This window comes from Eleutherodactylus coqui, chromosome 11 (assembly GCF_035609145.1).
Source record: "Eleutherodactylus coqui strain aEleCoq1 chromosome 11, aEleCoq1.hap1, whole genome shotgun sequence".
NCBI lineage: Eukaryota > Metazoa > Chordata > Amphibia > Anura > Eleutherodactylidae > Eleutherodactylus > Eleutherodactylus coqui.
In genome coordinates, this window is record NC_089847.1 from 52,994,918 (window position 1) to 53,006,980 (window position 12,063).

Genomic DNA, 12,063 nt, shown 5'->3' on the forward strand with positions numbered 1-12,063 from the left:
AATTTTGCCCATTTACACATACGCAGATGTTCTGCCAAAAGAAAAATAGCTTCCACAGATGATATCTTGAGTCATCTAACTGCAAAGTCCAGCTAAAGAAATCTCAAGTCTGACAAATCAGACTTTTTCTCTTTCCCCAAAGGTAAAGCTGCAGTGATTCCTGGGGACAAAGCGCTGTTTGGAGGTGAAATGCAGAAAAACATAACCTGGTGTTGTAAATAGTACATAGGCAAGAGGATAGCAAAGTGGCATGCTTCTTAGCATTTAGCAGGAAGCACTTCTTCTTGAGATGGACTTTGTCAAACATGGCGACAGTCTTGGGAAATAGCTTCGTAGAAAACGAGAAAAGCACTCCCCGTTGGGGAATCGAACCCCGGTCTCCCGCGTGACAGGTGGGGATACTCACCACTATACTAATGAGGAAGAAGCTGATGAAAGCATGGCAGTATTCGGGCAGACCCATTTACTCTTGGGACCGATAGAATTTTGCCCATTTACACATACGCAGATGTTCTGCCAAAAGAAAAATAGCTTCCACAGATGATATCTTGAGTCATCTAACTGCAAAGTCCAGCTAAAGAAATCTCAAGTCTGACAAATCAGACTTTTTCTCTTTCCCCAAAGGTAAAGCTGCAGTGATTCCTGGGGACAAAGCGCTGTTTGGAGGTGAAATGCAGAAAAACATAACCTGGTGTTGTAAACAGTACATAGGCAAGAGGATAGCAAAGTGGCATGCTTCTTAGCATTTAGCAGGAAGCACTTCTTCTTGAGATGGACTTTGTCAAAGATGGCGACAGTCTTGGGAAATAGCTTCGTAGAAAACGAGAAAAGCACTCCCCGTCGGGGAATCGAACCCCGGTCTCCCGCGTGACAGGCGGGGATACTCACCACTATACTAACGAGGAAGAAGCTGATGAAAGCATGGCAGTATTCGGGCGGACCCATTTACTCTTGGGACCGATAGAATTTTGCCCATTTACACATACGCAGATGTTCTGCCAAAAGAAAAATAGCTTCCACAGATGATATCTTGAGTCATCTAACTGCAAAGTCCAGCTAAAGAAATCTCAAGTCTGACAAATCAGACTTTTTCCTTTTCCCCAAAGGTAAAGCTGCAGTGATTCCTGGGGACAAAGCGCTGTTTGGAGGTGAAATGCAGAAAAACATAACCTGGTGTTGTAAATAGTACATAGGCAAGAGGATAGCAAAGTGGCATGCTTCTTAGCATTTAGCAGGAAGCACTTCTTCTTGAGATGGACTTTGTCAAAGATGGCGACAGTCTTGGGAAATAGCTTCGTAGAAAACGAGAAAAGCACTCCCCGTCGGGGAATCGAACCCCGGTCTCCCGCGTGACTACTCGCCACTATACTAACGAGGAAGAAGCTGATGAAAGCATGGCAGTATTCGGGCAGACCCATTTACTCTTGGGACCGATAGAATTTTGCCCATTTACACATACGCAGATGTTCTGCCAAAAGAAAAATAGCTTCCACAGATGATATCTTGAGTCATCTAACTGCAAAGTCCAGCTAAAGAAATCTCAAGTCTGACAAATCAGACTTTTTCCTTTTCCCCAAAGGTAAAGCTGCAGTGATTCCTGGGGACAAAGCGCTGTTTGGAGGTGAAATGCAGAAAAACATAACCTGGTGTTGTAAATAGTACATAGGCAAGAGGATAGCAAAGTGGCATGCTTCTTAGCATTTAGCAGGAAGCACTTCTTCTTGAGATGGACTTTGTCAAAGATGGCGACAGTCTTGGGAAATAGCTTCGTAGAAAACGAGAAAAGCACTCCCCGTCGGGGAATCGAACCCCGGTCTCCCGCGTGACAGGCGGGGATACTCACCACTATACTAACGAGGAAGAAGCTGATGAAAGCATGGCAGTATTCGGGCGGACCCATTTACTCTTGGGACCGATAGAATTTTGCCCATTTACACATACGCAGATGTTCTGCCAAAAGAAAAATAGCTTCCACAGATGATATCTTGAGTCATCTAACTGCAAAGTCCAGCTAAAGAAATCTCAAGTCTGACAAATCAGACTTTTTCTCTTTCCCCAAAGGTAAAGCTGCAGTGATTCCTGGGGACAAAGCGCTGTTTGGAGGTGAAATGCAGAAAAACATAACCTGGTGTTGTAAATAGTACATAGGCAAGAGGATAGCAAAGTGGCATGCTTCTTAGCATTTAGCAGGAAGCACTTCTTCTTGAGATGGACTTTGTCAAAGATGGCGACAGTCTTGGGAAATAGCTTCGTAGAAAACGAGAAAAGCACTCCCCGTCGGGGAATCGAACCCCGGTCTCCCGCGTGACTACTCGCCACTATACTAACGAGGAAGAAGCTGATGAAAGCATGGCAGTATTCGGGCAGACCCATTTACTCTTGGGACCGATAGAATTTTGCCCATTTACACATACGCAGATGTTCTGCCAAAAGAAAAATAGCTTCCACAGATGATATCTTGAGTCATCTAACTGCAAAGTCCAGCTAAAGAAATCTCAAGTCTGACAAATCAGACTTTTTCCTTTTCCCCAAAGGTAAAGCTGCAGTGATTCCTGGGGACAAAGCGCTGTTTGGAGGTGAAATGCAGAAAAACATAACCTGGTGTTGTAAATAGTACATAGGCAAGAGGATAGCAAAGTGGCATGCTTCTTAGCATTTAGCAGGAAGCACTTCTTCTTGAGATGGACTTTGTCAAAGATGGCGACAGTCTTGGGAAATAGCTTCGTAGAAAACGAGAAAAGCACTCCCCGTCGGGGAATCGAACCCCGGTCTCCCGCGTGACTACTCGCCACTATACTAACGAGGAAGAAGCTGATGAAAGCATGGCAGTATTCGGGCAGACCCATTTACTCTTGGGACCGATAGAATTTTGCCCATTTACACATACGCAGATGTTCTGCCAAAAGAAAAATAGCTTCCACAGATGATATCTTGAGTCATCTAACTGCAAAGTCCAGCTAAAGAAATCTCAAGTCTGACAAATCAGACTTTTTCCTTTTCCCCAAAGGTAAAGCTGCAGTGATTCCTGGGGACAAAGCGCTGTTTGGAGGTGAAATGCAGAAAAACATAACCTGGTGTTGTAAATAGTACATAGGCAAGAGGATAGCAAAGTGGCATGCTTCTTAGCATTTAGCAGGAAGCACTTCTTCTTGAGATGGACTTTGTCAAAGATGGCGACAGTCTTGGGAAATAGCTTCGTAGAAAACGAGAAAAGCACTCCCCGTCGGGGAATCGAACCCCGGTCTCCCGCGTGACAGGCGGGGATACTCACCACTATACTAACGAGGAAGAAGCTGATGAAAGCATGGCAGTATTCGGGCGGACCCATTTACTCTTGGGACCGATAGAATTTTGCCCATTTACACATACGCAGATGTTCTGCCAAAAGAAAAATAGCTTCCACAGATGATATCTTGAGTCATCTAACTGCAAAGTCCAGCTAAAGAAATCTCAAGTCTGACAAATCAGACTTTTTCTCTTTCCCCAAAGGTAAAGCTGCAGTGATTCCTGGGGACAAAGCGCTGTTTGGAGGTGAAATGCAGAAAAACATAACCTGGTGTTGTAAATAGTACATAGGCAAGAGGATAGCAAAGTGGCATGCTTCTTAGCATTTAGCAGGAAGCACTTCTTCTTGAGATGGACTTTGTCAAAGATGGCGACAGTCTTGGGAAATAGCTTCGTAGAAAACGAGAAAAGCACTCCCCGTCGGGGAATCGAACCCCGGTCTCCCGCGTGACTACTCGCCACTATACTAACGAGGAAGAAGCTGATGAAAGCATGGCAGTATTCGGGCAGACCCATTTACTCTTGGGACCGATAGAATTTTGCCCATTTACACATACGCAGATGTTCTGCCAAAAGAAAAATAGCTTCCACAGATGATATCTTGAGTCATCTAACTGCAAAGTCCAGCTAAAGAAATCTCAAGTCTGACAAATCAGACTTTTTCCTTTTCCCCAAAGGTAAAGCTGCAGTGATTCCTGGGGACAAAGCGCTGTTTGGAGGTGAAATGCAGAAAAACATAACCTGGTGTTGTAAATAGTACATAGGCAAGAGGATAGCAAAGTGGCATGCTTCTTAGCATTTAGCAGGAAGCACTTCTTCTTGAGATGGACTTTGTCAAAGATGGCGACAGTCTTGGGAAATAGCTTCGTAGAAAACGAGAAAAGCACTCCCCGTCGGGGAATCGAACCCCGGTCTCCCGCGTGACAGGCGGGGATACTCACCACTATACTAACGAGGAAGAAGCTGATGAAAGCATGGCAGTATTCGGGCGGACCCATTTACTCTTGGGACCGATAGAATTTTGCCCATTTACACATACGCAGATGTTCTGCCAAAAGAAAAATAGCTTCCACAGATGATATCTTGAGTCATCTAACTGCAAAGTCCAGCTAAAGAAATCTCAAGTCTGACAAATCAGACTTTTTCTCTTTCCCCAAAGGTAAAGCTGCAGTGATTCCTGGGGACAAAGCGCTGTTTGGAGGTGAAATGCAGAAAAACATAACCTGGTGTTGTAAATAGTACATAGGCAAGAGGATAGCAAAGTGGCATGCTTCTTAGCATTTAGCAGGAAGCACTTCTTCTTGAGATGGACTTTGTCAAAGATGGCGACAGTCTTGGGAAATAGCTTCGTAGAAAACGAGAAAAGCACTCCCCGTCGGGGAATCGAACCCCGGTCTCCCGCGTGACTACTCGCCACTATACTAACGAGGAAGAAGCTGATGAAAGCATGGCAGTATTCGGGCAGACCCATTTACTCTTGGGACCGATAGAATTTTGCCCATTTACACATACGCAGATGTTCTGCCAAAAGAAAAATAGCTTCCACAGATGATATCTTGAGTCATCTAACTGCAAAGTCCAGCTAAAGAAATCTCAAGTCTGACAAATCAGACTTTTTCCTTTTCCCCAAAGGTAAAGCTGCAGTGATTCCTGGGGACAAAGCGCTGTTTGGAGGTGAAATGCAGAAAAACATAACCTGGTGTTGTAAATAGTACATAGGCAAGAGGATAGCAAAGTGGCATGCTTCTTAGCATTTAGCAGGAAGCACTTCTTCTTGAGATGGACTTTGTCAAAGATGGCGACAGTCTTGGGAAATAGCTTCGTAGAAAACGAGAAAAGCACTCCCCGTCGGGGAATCGAACCCCGGTCTCCCGCGTGACAGGCGGGGATACTCACCACTATACTAACGAGGAAGAAGCTGATGAAAGCATGGCAGTATTCGGGCGGACCCATTTACTCTTGGGACCGATAGAATTTTGCCCATTTACACATACGCAGATGTTCTGCCAAAAGAAAAATAGCTTCCACAGATGATATCTTGAGTCATCTAACTGCAAAGTCCAGCTAAAGAAATCTCAAGTCTGACAAATCAGACTTTTTCTCTTTCCCCAAAGGTAAAGCTGCAGTGATTCCTGGGGACAATGCGCTGTTTGGAGGTGAAATGCAGAAAAACATAACCTGGTGTTGTAAATAGTACATAGGCAAGAGGATAGCAAAGTGGCATGCTTCTTAGCATTTAGCAGGAAGCACTTCTTCTTGAGATGGACTTTGTCAAAGATGGCGACAGTCTTGGGAAATAGCTTCGTAGAAAACGAGAAAAGCACTCCCCGTCGGGGAATCGAACCCCGGTCTCCCGCGTGACTACTCGCCACTATACTAACGAGGAAGAAGCTGATGAAAGCATGGCAGTATTCGGGCAGACCCATTTACTCTTGGGACCGATAGAATTTTGCCCATTTACACATACGCAGATGTTCTGCCAAAAGAAAAATAGCTTCCACAGATGATATCTTGAGTCATCTAACTGCAAAGTCCAGCTAAAGAAATCTCAAGTCTGACAAATCAGACTTTTTCTCTTTCCCCAAAGGTAAAGCTGCAGTGATTCCTGGGGACAAAGCGCTGTTTGGAGGTGAAATGCAGAAAAACATAACCTGGTGTTGTAAATAGTACATAGGCAAGAGGATAGCAAAGTGGCATGCTTCTTAGCATTTAGCAGGAAGCACTTCTTCTTGAGATGGACTTTGTCAAACATGGCGACAGTCTTGGGAAATAGCTTCGTAGAAAACGAGAAAAGCACTCCCCGTCGGGGAATCGAACCCCGGTCTCCCGCGTGACAGGCGGGGATACTCACCACTATACTAATGAGGAAGAAGCTGATGAAAGCATGGCAGTATTCGGGCAGACCCATTTACTCTTGGGACCGATAGAATTTTGCCCATTTACACATACGCAGATGTTCTGCCAAAAGAAAAATAGCTTCCACAGATGATATCTTGAGTCATCTAACTGCAAAGTCCAGCTAAAGAAATCTCAAGTCTGACAAATCAGACTTTTTCTCTTTCCCCAAAGGTAAAGCTGCAGTGATTCCTGGGGACAAAGCGCTGTTTGGAGGTGAAATGCAGAAAAACATAACCTGGTGTTGTAAACAGTACATAGGCAAGAGGATAGCAAAGTGGCATGCTTCTTAGCATTTAGCAGGAAGCACTTCTTCTTGAGATGGACTTTGTCAAAGATGGCGACAGTCTTGGGAAATAGCTTCGTAGAAAACGAGAAAAGCACTCCCCGTCGGGGAATCGAACCCCGGTCTCCCGCGTGACAGGCGGGGATACTCACCACTATACTAACGAGGAAGAAGCTGATGAAAGCATGGCAGTATTCGGGCGGACCCATTTACTCTTGGGACCGATAGAATTTTGCCCATTTACACATACGCAGATGTTCTGCCAAAAGAAAAATAGCTTCCACAGATGATATCTTGAGTCATCTAACTGCAAAGTCCAGCTAAAGAAATCTCAAGTCTGACAAATCAGACTTTTTCTCTTTCCCCAAAGGTAAAGCTGCAGTGATTCCTGGGGACAAAGCGCTGTTTGGAGGTGAAATGCAGAAAAACATAACCTGGTGTTGTAAATAGTACATAGGCAAGAGGATAGCAAAGTGGCATGCTTCTTAGCATTTAGCAGGAAGCACTTCTTCTTGAGATGGACTTTGTCAAACATGGCGACAGTCTTGGGAAATAGCTTCGTAGAAAACGAGAAAAGCACTCCCCGTTGGGGAATCGAACCCCGGTCTCCCGCGTGACAGGTGGGGATACTCACCACTATACTAATGAGGAAGAAGCTGATGAAAGCATGGCAGTATTCGGGCAGACCCATTTACTCTTGGGACCGATAGAATTTTGCCCATTTACACATACGCAGATGTTCTGCCAAAAGAAAAATAGCTTCCACAGATGATATCTTGAGTCATCTAACTGCAAAGTCCAGCTAAAGAAATCTCAAGTCTGACAAATCAGACTTTTTCTCTTTCCCCAAAGGTAAAGCTGCAGTGATTCCTGGGGACAAAGCGCTGTTTGGAGGTGAAATGCAGAAAAACATAACCTGGTGTTGTAAACAGTACATAGGCAAGAGGATAGCAAAGTGGCATGCTTCTTAGCATTTAGCAGGAAGCACTTCTTCTTGAGATGGACTTTGTCAAAGATGGCGACAGTCTTGGGAAATAGCTTCGTAGAAAACGAGAAAAGCACTCCCCGTCGGGGAATCGAACCCCGGTCTCCCGCGTGACAGGCGGGGATACTCACCACTATACTAACGAGGAAGAAGCTGATGAAAGCATGGCAGTATTCGGGCGGACCCATTTACTCTTGGGACCGATAGAATTTTGCCCATTTACACATACGCAGATGTTCTGCCAAAAGAAAAATAGCTTCCACAGATGATATCTTGAGTCATCTAACTGCAAAGTCCAGCTAAAGAAATCTCAAGTCTGACAAATCAGACTTTTTCCTTTTCCCCAAAGGTAAAGCTGCAGTGATTCCTGGGGACAAAGCGCTGTTTGGAGGTGAAATGCAGAAAAACATAACCTGGTGTTGTAAATAGTACATAGGCAAGAGGATAGCAAAGTGGCATGCTTCTTAGCATTTAGCAGGAAGCACTTCTTCTTGAGATGGACTTTGTCAAAGATGGCGACAGTCTTGGGAAATAGCTTCGTAGAAAACGAGAAAAGCACTCCCCGTCGGGGAATCGAACCCCGGTCTCCCGCGTGACTACTCGCCACTATACTAACGAGGAAGAAGCTGATGAAAGCATGGCAGTATTCGGGCAGACCCATTTACTCTTGGGACCGATAGAATTTTGCCCATTTACACATACGCAGATGTTCTGCCAAAAGAAAAATAGCTTCCACAGATGATATCTTGAGTCATCTAACTGCAAAGTCCAGCTAAAGAAATCTCAAGTCTGACAAATCAGACTTTTTCCTTTTCCCCAAAGGTAAAGCTGCAGTGATTCCTGGGGACAAAGCGCTGTTTGGAGGTGAAATGCAGAAAAACATAACCTGGTGTTGTAAATAGTACATAGGCAAGAGGATAGCAAAGTGGCATGCTTCTTAGCATTTAGCAGGAAGCACTTCTTCTTGAGATGGACTTTGTCAAAGATGGCGACAGTCTTGGGAAATAGCTTCGTAGAAAACGAGAAAAGCACTCCCCGTCGGGGAATCGAACCCCGGTCTCCCGCGTGACAGGCGGGGATACTCACCACTATACTAACGAGGAAGAAGCTGATGAAAGCATGGCAGTATTCGGGCGGACCCATTTACTCTTGGGACCGATAGAATTTTGCCCATTTACACATACGCAGATGTTCTGCCAAAAGAAAAATAGCTTCCACAGATGATATCTTGAGTCATCTAACTGCAAAGTCCAGCTAAAGAAATCTCAAGTCTGACAAATCAGACTTTTTCTCTTTCCCCAAAGGTAAAGCTGCAGTGATTCCTGGGGACAAAGCGCTGTTTGGAGGTGAAATGCAGAAAAACATAACCTGGTGTTGTAAATAGTACATAGGCAAGAGGATAGCAAAGTGGCATGCTTCTTAGCATTTAGCAGGAAGCACTTCTTCTTGAGATGGACTTTGTCAAAGATGGCGACAGTCTTGGGAAATAGCTTCGTAGAAAACGAGAAAAGCACTCCCCGTCGGGGAATCGAACCCCGGTCTCCCGCGTGACTACTCGCCACTATACTAACGAGGAAGAAGCTGATGAAAGCATGGCAGTATTCGGGCAGACCCATTTACTCTTGGGACCGATAGAATTTTGCCCATTTACACATACGCAGATGTTCTGCCAAAAGAAAAATAGCTTCCACAGATGATATCTTGAGTCATCTAACTGCAAAGTCCAGCTAAAGAAATCTCAAGTCTGACAAATCAGACTTTTTCCTTTTCCCCAAAGGTAAAGCTGCAGTGATTCCTGGGGACAAAGCGCTGTTTGGAGGTGAAATGCAGAAAAACATAACCTGGTGTTGTAAATAGTACATAGGCAAGAGGATAGCAAAGTGGCATGCTTCTTAGCATTTAGCAGGAAGCACTTCTTCTTGAGATGGACTTTGTCAAAGATGGCGACAGTCTTGGGAAATAGCTTCGTAGAAAACGAGAAAAGCACTCCCCGTCGGGGAATCGAACCCCGGTCTCCCGCGTGACAGGCGGGGATACTCACCACTATACTAACGAGGAAGAAGCTGATGAAAGCATGGCAGTATTCGGGCGGACCCATTTACTCTTGGGACCGATAGAATTTTGCCCATTTACACATACGCAGATGTTCTGCCAAAAGAAAAATAGCTTCCACAGATGATATCTTGAGTCATCTAACTGCAAAGTCCAGCTAAAGAAATCTCAAGTCTGACAAATCAGACTTTTTCCTTTTCCCCAAAGGTAAAGCTGCAGTGATTCCTGGGGACAAAGCGCTGTTTGGAGGTGAAATGCAGAAAAACATAACCTGGTGTTGTAAATAGTACATAGGCAAGAGGATAGCAAAGTGGCATGCTTCTTAGCATTTAGCAGGAAGCACTTCTTCTTGAGATGGACTTTGTCAAAGATGGCGACAGTCTTGGGAAATAGCTTCGTAGAAAACGAGAAAAGCACTCCCCGTCGGGGAATCGAACCCCGGTCTCCCGCGTGACTACTCGCCACTATACTAACGAGGAAGAAGCTGATGAAAGCATGGCAGTATTCGGGCAGACCCATTTACTCTTGGGACCGATAGAATTTTGCCCATTTACACATACGCAGATGTTCTGCCAAAAGAAAAATAGCTTCCACAGATGATATCTTGAGTCATCTAACTGCAAAGTCCAGCTAAAGAAATCTCAAGTCTGACAAATCAGACTTTTTCCTTTTCCCCAAAGGTAAAGCTGCAGTGATTCCTGGGGACAAAGCGCTGTTTGGAGGTGAAATGCAGAAAAACATAACCTGGTGTTGTAAATAGTACATAGGCAAGAGGATAGCAAAGTGGCATGCTTCTTAGCATTTAGCAGGAAGCACTTCTTCTTGAGATGGACTTTGTCAAAGATGGCGACAGTCTTGGGAAATAGCTTCGTAGAAAACGAGAAAAGCACTCCCCGTCGGGGAATCGAACCCCGGTCTCCCGCGTGACAGGCGGGGATACTCACCACTATACTAACGAGGAAGAAGCTGATGAAAGCATGGCAGTATTCGGGCGGACCCATTTACTCTTGGGACCGATAGAATTTTGCCCATTTACACATACGCAGATGTTCTGCCAAAAGAAAAATAGCTTCCACAGATGATATCTTGAGTCATCTAACTGCAAAGTCCAGCTAAAGAAATCTCAAGTCTGACAAATCAGACTTTTTCTCTTTCCCCAAAGGTAAAGCTGCAGTGATTCCTGGGGACAAAGCGCTGTTTGGAGGTGAAATGCAGAAAAACATAACCTGGTGTTGTAAATAGTACATAGGCAAGAGGATAGCAAAGTGGCATGCTTCTTAGCATTTAGCAGGAAGCACTTCTTCTTGAGATGGACTTTGTCAAAGATGGCGACAGTCTTGGGAAATAGCTTCGTAGAAAACGAGAAAAGCACTCCCCGTCGGGGAATCGAACCCCGGTCTCCCGCGTGACTACTCGCCACTATACTAACGAGGAAGAAGCTGATGAAAGCATGGCAGTATTCGGGCAGACCCATTTACTCTTGGGACCGATAGAATTTTGCCCATTTACACATACGCAGATGTTCTGCCAAAAGAAAAATAGCTTCCACAGATGATATCTTGAGTCATCTAACTGCAAAGTCCAGCTAAAGAAATCTCAAGTCTGACAAATCAGACTTTTTCCTTTTCCCCAAAGGTAAAGCTGCAGTGATTCCTGGGGACAAAGCGCTGTTTTGGATAGCAAAGTGGCATGCTTCTTAGCATTTAGCAGGAAGCACTTCTTCTTGAGATGGACTTTGTCAAAGATGGCGACAGTCTTGGGAAATAGCTTCGTAGAAAACGAGAAAAGCACTCCCCGTCGGGGAATCGAACCCCGGTCTCCCGCGTGACAGGCGGGGATACTCACCACTATACTAACGAGGAAGAAGCTGATGAAAGCATGGCAGTATTCGGGCGGACCCATTTACTCTTGGGACCGATAGAATTTTGCCCATTTACACATACGCAGATGTTCTGCCAAAAGAAAAATAGCTTCCACAGATGATATCTTGAGTCATCTAACTGCAAAGTCCAGCTAAAGAAATCTCAAGTCTGACAAATCAGACTTTTTCTCTTTCCCCAAAGGTAAAGCTGCAGTGATTCCTGGGGACAATGCGCTGTTTGGAGGTGAAATGCAGAAAAACATAACCTGGTGTTGTAAATAGTACATAGGCAAGAGGATAGCAAAGTGGCATGCTTCTTAGCATTTAGCAGGAAGCACTTCTTCTTGAGATGGACTTTGTCAAAGATGGTGACAGTCTTGGGAAATAGCTTCGTAGAAAACGAGAAAAGCACTCCCCGTCGGGGAATCGAACCCCGGTCTCCCGCGTGACTACTCGCCACTATACTAACGAGGAAGAAGCTGATGAAAGCATGGCAGTATTCGGGCGGACCCATTTACTCTTGGGACCGATAGAATTTTGCCCATTTACACATACGCAGATGTTCTGCCAAAAGAAAAATAGCTTCCACAGATGATATCTTGAGTCATCTAACTGCAAAGTCCAGCTAAAGAAATCTCAAGTCTGACAAATCAGACTTTTTCCTTTTCCCCAAAGGTAAAGCTGCAGTGATTCCTGGGG

The 12,063-nt window shown here is 44.9% G+C and overlaps 11 non-coding genes across 11 annotated transcripts; all 11 read right to left on the reverse strand.

Annotated features, from left to right (window-relative positions):
• Window positions 1-833: 833 nt before the first annotated feature.
• Window positions 834-905, reverse strand: TRNAD-GUC (transfer RNA aspartic acid (anticodon GUC)). The gene has a single exon. It is a non-coding gene; the product is annotated as a tRNA-Asp (tRNA).
• Window positions 906-1,788: 883 nt separating this feature from the next.
• Window positions 1,789-1,860, reverse strand: TRNAD-GUC (transfer RNA aspartic acid (anticodon GUC)). Its single transcript has one exon. It is a non-coding gene; the product is annotated as a tRNA-Asp (tRNA).
• A 1,356-nt stretch (window positions 1,861-3,216) lies between these two features.
• TRNAD-GUC (transfer RNA aspartic acid (anticodon GUC)) lies at window positions 3,217-3,288 on the reverse strand. The gene has a single exon. It is a non-coding gene; the product is annotated as a tRNA-Asp (tRNA).
• An 883-nt stretch (window positions 3,289-4,171) lies between these two features.
• Window positions 4,172-4,243, reverse strand: TRNAD-GUC (transfer RNA aspartic acid (anticodon GUC)). The gene has a single exon. It is a non-coding gene; the product is annotated as a tRNA-Asp (tRNA).
• Window positions 4,244-5,126: 883 nt separating this feature from the next.
• Window positions 5,127-5,198, reverse strand: TRNAD-GUC (transfer RNA aspartic acid (anticodon GUC)). Its single transcript has one exon. It is a non-coding gene; the product is annotated as a tRNA-Asp (tRNA).
• A 1,365-nt stretch (window positions 5,199-6,563) lies between these two features.
• On the reverse strand, window positions 6,564-6,635 carry TRNAD-GUC (transfer RNA aspartic acid (anticodon GUC)). Its single transcript has one exon. It is a non-coding gene; the product is annotated as a tRNA-Asp (tRNA).
• An 892-nt stretch (window positions 6,636-7,527) lies between these two features.
• On the reverse strand, window positions 7,528-7,599 carry TRNAD-GUC (transfer RNA aspartic acid (anticodon GUC)). The gene has a single exon. It is a non-coding gene; the product is annotated as a tRNA-Asp (tRNA).
• Window positions 7,600-8,482: 883 nt separating this feature from the next.
• Window positions 8,483-8,554, reverse strand: TRNAD-GUC (transfer RNA aspartic acid (anticodon GUC)). The gene has a single exon. It is a non-coding gene; the product is annotated as a tRNA-Asp (tRNA).
• Window positions 8,555-9,437: 883 nt separating this feature from the next.
• TRNAD-GUC (transfer RNA aspartic acid (anticodon GUC)) lies at window positions 9,438-9,509 on the reverse strand. The gene has a single exon. It is a non-coding gene; the product is annotated as a tRNA-Asp (tRNA).
• Window positions 9,510-10,392: 883 nt separating this feature from the next.
• On the reverse strand, window positions 10,393-10,464 carry TRNAD-GUC (transfer RNA aspartic acid (anticodon GUC)). The gene has a single exon. It is a non-coding gene; the product is annotated as a tRNA-Asp (tRNA).
• An 829-nt stretch (window positions 10,465-11,293) lies between these two features.
• On the reverse strand, window positions 11,294-11,365 carry TRNAD-GUC (transfer RNA aspartic acid (anticodon GUC)). The gene has a single exon. It is a non-coding gene; the product is annotated as a tRNA-Asp (tRNA).
• Between the last annotated feature and the right edge of the window lie 698 nt (window positions 11,366-12,063).